Consider the following 14430-nt stretch of genomic DNA (forward strand, 5'->3'; position numbering starts at 1 on the left):
AAATCTATAAAAAGATTTAGCATCTATTTTAAAAACAATTTGATAGACAACTTTATAGATAAATTCTGGAAAAACAGACTCAGACAGGCGAAAAAGTTTTGTTTTCCCCTTCTGCTGTGCTTTTCTTTCCCTTCCCCCTTTTTGCATATTTTTTTAAGATAAAGGGAGAGTGAGAAAAAACGAGAGGAGGGGAAAGAGAGAAACTTTTCCGGGGGTTGAGGTGAGGAGGCAAAAAATAGAGAGAGCACCTTGCAACCGAGGAATATTATTCAGGCGCACACAGACACACAGATACACTTGCCTCTCACACACACACAGCGGCAAGGGGTCCTTTACACACACACACACACAAGCAGCATCTCGCTTTCTCTCTCACACAAGCACATGTGCGAATTCCTCTCACACACACAGCTTCCGTGTTATAAATAATGAAATTTCAACATTTCGCTTGACAACAGTAAAGGGAATTTTTCGGGGGGGTTTTTTTGCAAAGGGTGGGTGGAGAGTGGGTGGTGAGTGGGTGGTGAGTGGGCGGGGAGTGGGTGGTAAGTGGGTGGTTGGGTGCCTTTCGCTGGAGTGGCAACCGTTTGCTTCGTTCTTTTTTTTTAAGGACTCTGTGTACTTTTTCGCCCTGTTCCTTATTTTCTTTGAATTTCCTTTGGCTGGCGTTCTTTCTCTGCTTTTTTTGCATAGGCTCTTGAAGATAATTCTGTTTATCCTTTGACCCAATTCGTTTAATTTGATGGGAGTTGATGATGATGATGTTGCTTTACTTTTCGTGCTCGTTATCTTTTATTTTTTGCAAGCCAGAGATAAACGGTTTCCGAGTTCTGTTGGGGAAATTATAAGTGGGCGTTTGGGCGTGGCTGGGCCTTGAGTTATTTCTACCAACAATTTTTACCCAAAGAAAATATATCGTATTGAACTTAGGTTCCCCCAACCGTAACATTATTTTATAGATCATATTAAAAATTTCAAAATTCCGAAGAATTAAGTGCTAATGGTCTGAAGAACATGATAAAATTTAACATCTTTTGTTATTTTTTTGGATCTGAGCTAAAAAAAAATTGGAATGGTATATATCTTGGACTTATAATCAGTATCATTTATAATTATTATAAATAATAAATAATTTAAAAGCTCATCATCTAACATAGCTTCATTTAACTTTTTAATCTGAAATTGAGTGGGTATATCTTGAATTCATAATTTATATAATTTTAAATATTTTATAAATATTTTATATTTTATAAATATTTTAAAAAGTAATAATAAACATTTGCTAGGTTTATTAATGAAACCCACCGATTTTAAGAACAGCAAGATTATTTGGTCAATGTATGGTGATCATTATAACTTACAAAAACCCTAAGTCCCATTTCTTTCTGTGCATATAATTTAAAAGTCGAACCGAAGCACAGGTCAACCCTTCGTTATGAATATGTGGCCATATGTCTTAATTTTCGTAAAACATTTTCCAATTCTAAAGTACACACGGATGTGTCAAAATGTTGTAAAACTTTTGGACAGCTCGCCCGTAGAAACCTGAAGAACCCGTTTCGCAGGGAAAGCTAACCCGTTCCCGGAAACAATGGGAAAGTAAAAAAAAAAACCGAAACAGAACCAGAACCAATCGATTTGCATTTTCCCGTTTCCCAAGTTATGTAACACTTTCGTTAGGGAAAACGGGAAAAGGGGGAGGTCCAACCACCACAGCTTGGCACCACCACCAATGCGATCGAGCATCATTATCCTTGCAGCTGCTGTTCCGAAAGGATCTTGAACTTTGGTTCGGCTCGCTGCAATTTATGGCTCTGGCGACTTATTGACATTATTGCGATTTCGCAGGGGTTTTGTCGTCTAGAATTTTGCACATTAGTGCGTTTGGAAAATCGGTTTTGTTTTGGCACACACACGCAATGAAACACTGAGAAAATGGTCGTGTAATCCCAGTGTGTAAGCCTCAAAGGGGGTGGGTTTGATTTGAACACGGGAAAACGTTTTTCCAAGCCCTGGGGGGAAATTGGCTTACAAAGACAACGGCTTTAGAGAAAATGCAGAATTTTATAATTGACAGAAAAAGGGGAATTTTGAAATGAAGACATTTAGTTGTCTACATTTAGTCAAATTTTTTGTAATAAATAACATCAATATTAAGAAAAAGCTATTCTAATGGTATTAAAAAGAAAGAAATAAAATTTATAATTTATTTTCTAACAACAAAATGTAATTTAAAGAAAGCACAATTTAATTTTCAGCTTAACTTAGAACCATACAATCATATTAATTAGAATATTCACACATTTGTTAATTTTAAAAGCATTTCAGCATGCTGAATCGTTTCCTACACTCGTTAGCCCCTTTTGTGTGGGCTTTTCCTTTTATGTGGAAAATGGGCGTTTGGTTTGCCACGCCCCTGGGCGCTGAATTTTCGATTGCCATCAAATTAATTTGCACCCTGAATTCGCTACAAATGATCGGCATTGTTTGAAGGGTTCATTGCACCCGGCATTCAATTGGACTCGAGATTGGAATTGAAAATTATCCCATTCTTATTGCAGTCAGGTAAAGTAGTTCGAGGTCCCCAGTTCTGTCATGTTGCTATCTTGGTTGTTTTATGTCTAGAATATCCCAATGCCCAGATGAAATATATATGGTTAATATTGTAAGTTTGTTTAAGTCTAATATTTGTCACTTTCAGTCGTAAAACCGGAAATGCCAACATATTATATTGTATTATATGAATTCACTTCTGATTAACTATTATATTTAAAACAAAAATCGGTAAGCTGACTTGAATGTCATAGTTTATAGTCATAGTTTACTCCGTAAAAAAATACTGTAAAAAAATACCAATATATTGAGAACCTACCGCTCTCACTTTTTTTCGAACATTTTTGACAAAGCGATCCAATTCAAATCGGAAAAGGTGCTTTATATGAAAAGGAAACCTTTTTTATAAGATTTTGTTGAACAATAATATTTTCAGCACGTAATAAAAAATCGATTGTTAAAATAGTATTTTTTTATGTATTTTATGTATATTATATTTCCATAAATAACTTTTTTAATTTTACTTTAAAGCTCGCTATAAAATATTGCTATTATTTGTATCAAATACATCAAATGTAACCTTTTAGCTTGACCAGCTTGGGCAATTAGTCGGCCACCCAAGCTGCAATTATCCGCCACATGTATGCGGCTTGTGTTAGGTGCGCCGTATTGCACATCATAGCCATATCCTATATATATTCATCTTCATTGTCCCGACGATAAGGGTGGCCGGCAAATGAGACGTTACGAAAAACGGTCGTCTCATAATTGGACAAACGGCCAGTCTGGGGTTAATTAATGCAGCTAACGAGTTTAAATGAGGAAAATTCTCCAACCACAAGCTGAGTGCAGTGAAAAAAACGGATTTGTGGAAAGCCAAAGGGTACTTTAATTTTTTTTAATTTTATGAAGAGTATATAGATATACTTCAGCATCAAAAACCGTAATAAAAAGTTCATACTAAGCTTTATAAAAAAATTAATGATTGAAATCTCTTGGGTTTAGAGTTTATTTGTATAAAAAATAAATGTTTAAAAATACTAAACAAATAATAAATAAATGAATTGCCCCACCTGAATTGCCCAAAATAAATGGGAATATTTCATAAAGTGGATTGCAATTCGTTGGCAGATCATCATCTATATAAACAGCCATTTTTTGTGTCCATGTATGTGGACCGTTTTGTCACCTGACCATAACGAGATAAAAGGAGCAGGAAAAGCGCAGCAGCGCACCACCACAACGACAGCGAAGGATAATACACGTACGAGCACCACCTGCATGCTGGCTCCCTCTCGCTCGCACTCGCCCGTCTCTTTCGCTCTGCTCTGCTTCTCCCTCTCTCTCTCTCTTCCTATCTCTCTTCCTATCTCTCTCCCCCTCTATCTCGCGTGTGTCTGTGTAGGATATTGAACTCTGACACAATGCTATACATACACGAACAACAATTGCCGGCCGGTGGCCATGCGGTCCTGCATCCTTTACCACCCATTCACACTTGCCAAAAAAATCTGTACTATTTTAAATTTTAATTTGTAAGGATCAAAGATATAAGGATGGTAAGGGATATTTAAAGCTATTAAAAAGTAAAAAGTATAAAGTAAAAATACCTATCCTTTTCTTGTTGATTTATTAAATGCCCTATTCTTATCGGCTAACGAGGCCTTAGTGATCTGATAATAATAAAATTTTAATAACAATTATAAAGGTTTACCTCATGCTATAGGTCTACATTTAAAAGTTAGAAAGGCTCAGGATACGTTTTGTACACTATACTATGATCATTTTACAGTCCTTTTTTTTACTTAGGTGTTTGCAATGTAGCAAAAGTTCCTATTCATTGTAACATTAGGTTATAGAAAAAAAATACTTACATATTTCTTCCCAATAAAACTTAGGAAAAAAGGTATCGCCCCAAAAAGATGGCAATATTTTGTCGCCTTCAGAAAACGAATAATTTTAATCATCAAAAAACGCTTTGAAAGCAATTTGCAAAAGGTAATAATTACTTTACTGTAGGTAACAATTACTATAATAAAAAAAAAAATTTCCGGGAACAGAAATGTCAGCTGTTCATGTTATTTATAGGAAATAAACAAGGGTCGGTTTTGCCCCACCCAAAAAAAAAATTTTAAACAGCTAAGTTTAGAAAAACGCTGCGCTATCCAAACAAAGGACCAAATGGAGTTGATTTTGGAACTGGTTTTCCTCACTGCATTCAGTTCCAAGTCCTTTTCTCTCTCGAACACTCTCCACATAATTCTCTCTCTTTCCTAACCGCTATTCTCTCTCTTTCCGCGTGTACGTGTGACTGGCCGTTTAGCTGTGTTAGTGGGGCGTTGTTTTGATTTTCCTAGATTGCGCAATCCATGAACTCAGCTTTTTTTTATCCAACACCAGGAAATGCGAAATTAAAGAGAGAGCTCGCTCTCCACTGCGCATGTATGTGTGCTCCCTTGCTGCTTGCTTGCATGTGTGTGTGTGTGGGTGAAAAAGGGGCGGGGAAGTGGGTGGTTTTGTGGGTGGCTAAGTCCTGCGCACAAAGCGCGGAAATTGAATTTGCGGCAAAAAGGACTAGAAAAAAGCAACAAAAAAACAGAAACAGCGCCATTGCATTTTATGTGTGTGTGTGTGTATCATACATATGTGTGCGTGACTCTCTTTCAGGATTCTGAGTATATGTGTGTGTGTGTGAGTAGCATAACGACCGGCTTTTGCTTTGGCTTTGTTATTCCCTTAGCACATAAAATGGTTTTTGATGTTTCTCCCTCTTCTCTTGTTTAATATTTTCCTTTTTTTTCGCCATAAATTGCAACAGATATTTTTTTTGCCCGTTGTATGTATGAATTTCTTTTTTTGTAGGTGTTCACATACCATAACAAATGGTATTAGTAAGTACATATCTATGTTCTCACAAAAAAAAAGTATCTGAAATGGGAAACAGCAAAATCAGCTGAAAAGAAATGAATTTAATTGTCCAGGCAGACATTAACAGCAAAGTGAGATTAGAAAGAGACAAGGAGTGCCGAACAGAAAGAGACAAAGGAATAGGGGGCAGAAAGAGAGAGAGAGAGGAGTGGATAGCCGGCATTAATGTAACAAAAGCAAGAGAAATTAAAGCTTAATTTACATAATTGAGACTGATAACGAGTCACCCTGTAAAAATTACGGGTGGCTGTGCCATTCAAGAAAGATAAAAATAAAAGTTCTATAAAAATAATACATTTCTGAAATATAATAAACGTTTTAAGAATATTTTTGACATTTTTTTAATATCTTGAGGATGTATTTAAATATCTTTCAAGTTTAAAAGAGATGTAAATAAAAGTTCTATAAAAAGAATTCATTTCTGAAATATAATAAATATGTTAGGAGTACTTTTTAAATTTTTTAAAATATTTTAAGGTTGTATTTAAAAAGCTTTAAAATTTAAAAGCTATATGCAAGAAAATTTTGATTTAAAAGAATAAATAAAGATTCTCTTTACCACTGACTATTGAAAAAATATTTTTTTTTTAACTTTTAAGGTTTTTTCAAGATGTAAGATATTGTATCTCATTTTATTTGATTAATCGTTTTTGATAAATGTTGGTACTAAGAGGATACCACTTTCCCAAATAAAGAACCATTTTTATCATAAGACTGTTGGAATAATAATTTTAATGATCTTTAATTTTCCATTTTAATTAAAATGTTTGTATGAAATAGAACAAATCATTAGATTTTTATATTATCTAATAAAAATCAAAAGAATTTCCTTTTTAAAACTTTTTGCTAATGCGCAGCTGTGCTTCTCTAGAAACACTTAAAACATTAACTACTTTCCACATTAGCAATTGTTGTCTCCAGCTGTGACCAAAAATAAATAAAACTAGCGTTTCCGCCATGAAATTTGATCTGCCTGAAAGCATTTTTTTATGACGGGAATGGAACTGCTGTTGCAGCATTATTTTTGCCAGAGATTACTTTAAGTAAACCTTAAATTTGAGTTCTCCCAACCACCCCCGAGTTAAAAAAAAAAGGAGAAAGAGACCTGGGAGTTCCTTCACCCGCCACCCAAACCAAACCAAATAAATGATGTTGGGTGGTGGCTTTTGTTTTTTGTTGATGCTTGCCAACTTTAAAATTGCTTTTTACACAGCCCCCTACTCGCTGCAAAAAAGAAAGCAAAAACTTTTCTAATTAATTGTTTAGCACTTCATCTGTTTTGAAAAGGCCCCACACCCTTTGAGATTGCCTAAATAAGTGTAGGGATAAGTACATGCTATATATGTACTATATGTGTATACGGTTAGGATTAGCGTAGTATTGGTTTTTTTACACATTTCGCTGGGTATGAAGCGAAAACACAAAAACCTGGTCCCGCCTGTATACACATCGTCTGATGGTTAAAACCCCCCAAAATACCCCTCCCAAGTAATCCCACCCCTTTTTTTTTGGCTGCAACCGGATGCTGTCCATTTCAATTATCGTACGCGGGGCCCTTTGGAGTGGTGCTTGAATTTTGAATTTTTACATCCATTGTGTATTCCGCTGGCTGCTTTCGTTGTTTGTCAGTTTGTGAATACTTGATGCTCCCAAAAGGCATTGCAAAAACAACGGCCAAGAAAATGCTCTACCTGAGCGATGATAATCCAGCAGCTTTACACTGAGAAAAACGAACTTTCCCATGGAATCTTCTCTCAAAATTCTGAAAATGTATCTTTAAGCCATTGCTTTCTGAGTTTTAGTGTAAGTTTTTCCAGAGACATTTTTTAAAAATGTTTAAAATTGATGTTAAATATATTAAATACATTTTACACATCAACAAAACATGTACTATTTCAAATATTTTTGAGGATTAAAGTCCATACAACTTACGAATAAAACAAATAAAATTTTTCGCAATTTAGTTGCAAACTATCCTGTTAAATAATACATTTCTTTCATTTATTCTCCCAAAATTTTGAAAATATATTATAAAGCCATCGTTTATTGAATTTAAATTATTTTTTTGCCAAATAAATTGTTTTTAAATTTAAAAATTATTGTTAAATATATTTAACACATTTACCACACTAACGTAATATGACACATTTTTATAAGTTTTGAAGTTCCAACTGTGTATGATTTTTAAAAAATAAAGGTATATTGAAATCTCCCGCAAGTTTATCTTTTAAATTATATATTTCTTCTATATTTCCCTATTTCATCACCTCTTTTATATGAAATAAAATAACGAAATTTTAACTATACATTTATAGTATTAAGTACCTTTTTTTCGTGTGTAGTTCATCGCCCAAGGATTAAAATCCTTACTGAAGATTATTAAAATACAAATAATCAAATTTTTCAGCTAATTGTCTTTTAAATTATACATTTCTCTACACAATTTACCTATTTTATTTCATTTATTTATATCAAATAAAATAACAAAATTGTAACTACAAATTTTCTGGAAGTGAATAAGTATTTTTTCGTGTGTAGCTCATCGCCCAAAGGGTCTGGCCGAAGCTTAGCGGCAATTGAAATATTTGTTTATGGATTTCCATGTGGTCGGTTTGTTTTTTAGCAACTTTTTCGGCTTTCTGGTGGTGGTTCACTGCACTCCTCTTTTTAGCTAGCCATCAGATGCACAGCAAAAAATTGGGAATAAAAAGCAAACCAAAAACGGAAAGGATCGCTGAATAACATTAAAATATACACATTATTTTAACGACTAATTTAAAGGTTTATTTAACTTTTCCTATGAATATTTCTTGCTAACTGAAATTAAAAACATTGCATAAAATATAGGAAATATCAATATTTTTTTGTGTGTATTTACTGGACAACGGTGTTTTTTTCGCGGTGGTTGCTGCGATGGTTACGGTGGTTCGGTGGTGGAAACCACGCTTTTCCGAAGTGCACTTCAATTGCATTAATTAAAGAAAAGCAAAAGCGGCTCGCAAATAAACTTTTATCCCTTGCATACTTTTGTGGGCGGGGATTTTAGCAGAAACTTCTCAATTTCATTTGCAGAATTCACTTTTCTGTGATGTGTAAATCCCTCCTTTTTGATGTCAACCGGGGATTAGTTATGTATTTTTCCTGTTTTGGGTATGCCTTTGGAGAGGTAAAACATCACTGAAGTACTTAAGTTATTCAGCCGCTTTTGAGTATCTTTGAAGATAAATGAATTCTAGACCTATAAATACATTTATTTATTTTCATATCATATGCAACATTTAAGTTAAAGAATTTTAAAATACAATATTTTTATATTTTTAAAATCCAATGCAGTTTTTTATGTGGATTTTGTTAAATTTTTACTGTTATAATTTATTTTTTGATTCCTTATTCCCCTTTTTCAATAAAGATACCTTTTTATATGTAATTTTCAGCTCGATTTTCATTATTAAAACCTCAACGATACCTGCTAGTAATTATTTTCCCATATGAACAGGTTTCAGAAATTCATTTCGGCCCTTTTCCCATGCAATATGTCCGCGAAAATTAATCATTTTCCGGAAAGTTTTTCCACGCCTGCATCCACTTGCCAGCTGTGTGTAATCTGTGCCATTTACCGCAGCTGCATTTCGCTTTTCTCCGACTTTTCCGTGGCAATTTCCCGCTGCTTTTCCCCCCTGGCGTGCAAAAAAGTGGCAGTGGAAAAGCGGGAAAAACGCAGCGCATGCGTCATATTGATTTTGTTTCCGCCTGCGATTGCCGATTGCCGTTTCCGGCTCGCAACTTCAAAGGGAAGTCTCCAATTTGCCAAAATGCAATATCCGAAATGGCCAACCATTCTGCGGCTCACATCAAGGAGTTTTTCCCTTAATATTCCTTTAACTTTTTGACCCGACCAAATGGTCTATGAAATTGAATACGGTCGATGGGCATTGCTCATACGCCACGTTGTGCCCATTAAATTATCGACACAACTTAATTACAAGCTGTATTGAAAATTAGGCAATCATTCAGTTCAATTTTCCATTCAAAAAAGGGAGTGCTGGCAACAGCAACTAATGAGAAGCAATTTGATTTGGGCGAAAAAAATGGTTGAAATGCAATTTGCCTTCCTCCGGGAACTGCATACAAATTTAATTGACAAAAGAACTCAACAATAAGCCCTAAAGGAGCTCAAGAAAAATCGCAAACAGGAAACCAGAAAGTCAGAAAAAAATGGCAAAGAAAATGGAAAACAAAGTGAAATTGAGAAAAGAATGGGGGGAAAACACAAAGGGAAAAGGGTTTCCGGGGGCGGGGGCAGTGAAAACAGGAAAATAACTCTTTGGAAATTGAATTTCTTCCGCTGAAAGCCTTAATTTTCTTGGACCTCGTCGCCTTTTTGTTCGACGCAAAAGTTCTAATAGAATTTCACTTCACTTCAGTGCAGTGCTGCCTGGTGGGCGGCGGATGCGGATGCGGATGTGTGTGCGTGGGCGTGGCAACGCGTTTTAATTTACAGAATCCGCAAAAGAAAATGGCCAGAGAATAGAGCGCACCAGATGGAAAACGGAAAATGGAAACTCATCTCAAGATTTTTCCCCAAGAAAAGTGAGCGTTGAATGGAATTTCTCTCAATTTCACTATGGAAGCAGCAAAGTGGAAAGAGGGAATTCAATTTCTGACGAGAAAGAAAATCTGCTGGGCTGCAGATGTGTATAAAAAAACTGCACACACACAAAGTTGCCATAGACTAAAAAGTAAGCTGGATAGCAAAAAAGTCAAGCATTTCACAGCTTTAAAATATGTCGAACTGATCAAAATTTTAATACATTTCTGCGAATATTATACCTAAATATATTTATGATTTTAAAGATACTGTTTTGTATTTAAGTTTTACTCTAGATCTAATATTCTGCATTGTTTCTCAAATTAGTAATGAGTATATATGTTACTTGTAAGCTGTTAACTCCTGAAAAGTATGTTATAAGCTATTGCTTCATACTTTAAATCATCTTTATCAACGATATTAAGGGACTTGTGATTTATTTTAAAGAACCTACACAGATTAAACTACTAATAATAGTAATTCTACATTGTATCTCAAATTTGTAATGGGTATATATGTTACTTGTAAGCTGTTAACTCCTGAAAAGTATGCAGTACAAATATAACATCATATGTTACAAGATACTGCTGCATACTTTAAGACATCTTTGTGAATGATATTAAAGCATACTTGTTAGTTTCTGAGAACCTACAAAAATATAAATTATTAATAATATTTGAATTCCCAGACATCGGAATATTTTAAAAACTTAAAGAGTTCCATTACGGTGTCTATCAAAGTGGTTTATCTGATTTTCTTCTTATTTTAGCCACTCTTTTCAGCGAGTTCTAAGCGCATTTCGTCAAGAGTCTCTATACTAATCTGGGGAACTTATCTTAAAGCTGATTTTGCCTGTTGGAGTCAGTCGGCTGAGAGATATCCGATGGGTGGTGGGGATGCTCGATGCCGATGCTGGTATATGGATATTGCCGGTGGGGAACGTGGTGGTTCCAAACCACTGGTGGTGGCTCGTGGCCAGTTCCATCTGGTTGCGAGGGTGGATGGGAAAGAAAACTGCAGGCACTCATCCAAAGTTCTGCCAGCATTTACATGTTCTATATGCCATTCATATAATAAATGCTATATGCCATTCGCAGGATGATAAACATAGACAGTCGTCAGGGGAAAAGGGATACAGGCTGCATTTTCAATTATATGTACGTATAACGTATAAAATATGGATGCTGCACAATATATGCATTGTCAGTTGCCGTTTGTGATATAATCCAGCTCCAACAGCCCATCACAACGCCCAATTTATTTTAATTTAATGTCATCGCAAGTACCGAACGTACCTCGATCTCCCTTTCTATCGCTTTTTTGTCTGCGAACTGTGAACTTTCAGCCAAAGTTGCATTTAAATAATTGATTTTTCACGAGAACAGAGCAGGGGTGAATTTGTCATTCCTTCTTTTGTACACAAAAGTTAGAATGAATGTTATTAAAAATCACCAATATCCACTATGAGGTCTATTATATCTGCTTAAAACTAATATTTAAGAATCTTAGTATTAGACTTAAAATTATTCTGTGAATTAAAATGGTTTTTAGAAAGCTTACATCAATAATGGTATTTGGATTTATTAGGGACTAAAGTGCTAAGTTGTTGGCATTTCAGAGTTCTTTGTGAATGTGACACGCCCACTCTAACGCCCACAATGCCAAAGTCTGTCTAGCGCCCTTATTTTTAAGGATTTTGAAAGAGTGTAAATGAGAACTTGCTTTATTTATCAATATCCAGCTAACCGTCCATAAGAATTTTCAAATCGGACCATTCATTAAAAAGCTATGAGCAATGAAAGTTTTCACCGCTAGGTGGCGCCTACATTTTTAATACTAAGAGTGCCATGCCCACGGATCCAAAAAAAAAGATTATTTTTCTGTGTAATTTTTACTTTTCTTCACTTGTCAGTATCCTTAGGCGGTCCTTAGGCGTTCCCTCTTGTTTTTATTTCTGTTTTCTCATTCAGTACCCAAGTTTCTTATATTTCCAAAATTTTTCTGAAAAGTAAGCTGTGACTTCACCGTTTCCCTATTTGCCTAGGCTGTGAACTTTTCAGGCTCATTCTTACAAAAGCATCTGTACAGACTAGTACACTTGTACTTTTGAGTGTTAAGTTGAAAATTTTCAAGAGTATTTTTCTAACTTTTATTTCGATAACATTTTTCTACACAAATATATTTTGGTTCAAAATTTTCTGATCAACACGTGACAATGGAACCGCTCAACGCTAGTGATTCGAAAGAATCTGTTCGTTACACCGAAATAAAAGCCATCTCATTCGTACTTCCAATGGCCGATAACGGAGATCTAAAACGGTCATTCGAAATTATCCAAAAACAAAACATCGGTTTAACTGTGAAAAAGTGGTGCGTGGCCAAGCACGGTGAAGAACGTGTGCAAAATGTAGCCTTCAGGAATATTGAGAACGTTGAAATTGTAGTCTATGTCCCCGCCGAGGACGTAGAGCAATTAATGAGAAATGCCTACAAAATAAAGTTCATGTTTTGGACATTGCCAGTCGACATTCAGCCCGCAATTGTGCCATCGAAATTTTGGATTAGAAGCCGTCGAGTTGGAAGCGTTTGAGCAGCAGCCTTTGCGAAGAGTGGTGTATTTGGCACGTTTTTCCTGAATTTCCGATTAATCAAATTCGAACTGTCCTCAACGGAAGCCCCCTGAATCGATCAAAACGTCAGCGGTTGGCAAACGATTAATAAACAAAAATAATAATTTCTTGTTTTTTCTTATTGTTTAATACATTTTGGGACTAGACATGAAATTCGGATTTTGGTCAAAAAACTAATTTTCTCGTGGTTTTTCAGTCGTAGTTTAGCCAAATCAAGGCGTACAGCTAAAATACCGACTGTTTTGAGCATCTTGCTACAACTGAACTGGAACTGGATTTGAAATTAAAAAAAATGCTTATGTGCAGTTTGATAATCATTTAAAAAGTAAATCTAAAATTCAATATATAATGAAATACATATGATAGTCTTCAAACTCTTACATTAAAAAAAATTATAAAATCTTACAATTCTATCCCCAGAGTAGAAGATAATATAATAAAAAGCAACGAAGCTATAATTTGTTTAATAATATTTTCTCACTAATTTTTTTGATCGGTCCTATGGCAGCTGTATGCCATTTGTAGAATATAGTCATATGACTAAAAACAACGAAGCTAGAATCTTTCTTCTGTTATATTTTCGATCGTTCGTATGGTAGTTTTAGGATATAGTTGTCCGATCCATCTTTTATAATACCTGCAAAAGGGAAAGACTTTTGGGGAAGTTTCGTTTCCATAGCTTTAAAACTGAGAGGTTAGTTTGCGTAGAAACGGACAAATGAAGGGAAAGAATATACATACTTTATAGAGTCAAAAAGGTCCCCTCTTTATTCTCTGACTGAAATCGTAAAACCCTCTGCAAGGATATAAAATAGAAATCATAAATAATTTTCCCCAAAAATTTAGAAAATGTGTACTAACCAATTTTGCGACTTTCGATATGCAATTTTGCAACGTGTCTGCCAGTTCCGAGTGCACAAATACGATTTTCTCGATTAATTTGTGCCAATTTAAAAATCGATAAAATTGCCATGAAATCAGCGATGGTGTAGAGTGTGGGAAAATGGCGGCCCGGCCATTATGTGATTGTGTGCCTGTCAGGATATCGAGGATATATGTGTATGTCTGGCCCCGTATCCGTGTGGATGCAATCATGGCAACGAGTGGGGAGGGAGGGGTGGAGGGGGAATGATTGATTGAGTGGGGGGCGTGGCAGGGAGGCGGGGCAATCATCATCAATGAAACAACAATGCAATCAGCGAACACAATTAATGCACAAATTGCTCGTCGAAGAGCTCAAGTGTAAACAGCAATTCGAGCAAGTGGAATGGCGATAGACAGACCGCCGCAAAATGGGGGAAATTGCAATCGCCAATTTCGCAATTTTCACAATTTCAATTATTTTTGGGTCTATTGTTACAAGCGAAATTAAACAATCGCTGATTATTTTTTTAACGGTCTGTTATAAACAATAGCGAGGAAAACCCTGTGGAAAGGTGCCTATAAGTATGCAACAAAATACACAACTTTCTTTTTTTTCGTTGCATACTTTTAGACACCTTTTAAAGTGGTTTCAAAATGTTTAATATTTATTATAACTCTCCTGAAATCTTAAATAATTTATATATAATCATATTTGAATTTCTGATCTTCATTTCAATGGAATTTAGTGGTGTTGAAAAATCTGAATTTTGGTCTGACTTCATTTTATAACAAATGTAACATTGTACTGCCTACTTTTAGGCTTAAATGTTATATTGTTTTAAGTCTGCACAAAATTGTATTAAATGA

At 35.1% G+C, this 14430-nt stretch overlaps 1 protein-coding gene across 2 annotated transcripts in view; it reads right to left on the minus strand.

The window, feature by feature from the left end:
• The window catches only part of fne (found in neurons), a 32599-nt gene that overhangs the window by 15947 nt on the left and 2222 nt on the right, over positions 1 to 14430 (minus strand). The window contains exon 1 of one of the 2 annotated variants that reach the window (XM_070997813.1): positions 13181 to 13198. The exons of the other annotated variant lie outside the window; for it this stretch is intronic. The gene's annotated coding sequence lies outside the window, so the exon portion shown is untranslated. Of the gene's footprint in view, positions 1 to 13180; positions 13199 to 14430 lie in introns of those variants that run through there. 2 annotated transcript variants of the gene reach the window in all.

The sequence above is a fragment of the Drosophila suzukii genome, chromosome X (assembly GCF_043229965.1).
Source record: "Drosophila suzukii chromosome X, CBGP_Dsuzu_IsoJpt1.0, whole genome shotgun sequence".
In the NCBI taxonomy this organism is placed as follows: domain Eukaryota; kingdom Metazoa; phylum Arthropoda; class Insecta; order Diptera; family Drosophilidae; genus Drosophila; species Drosophila suzukii.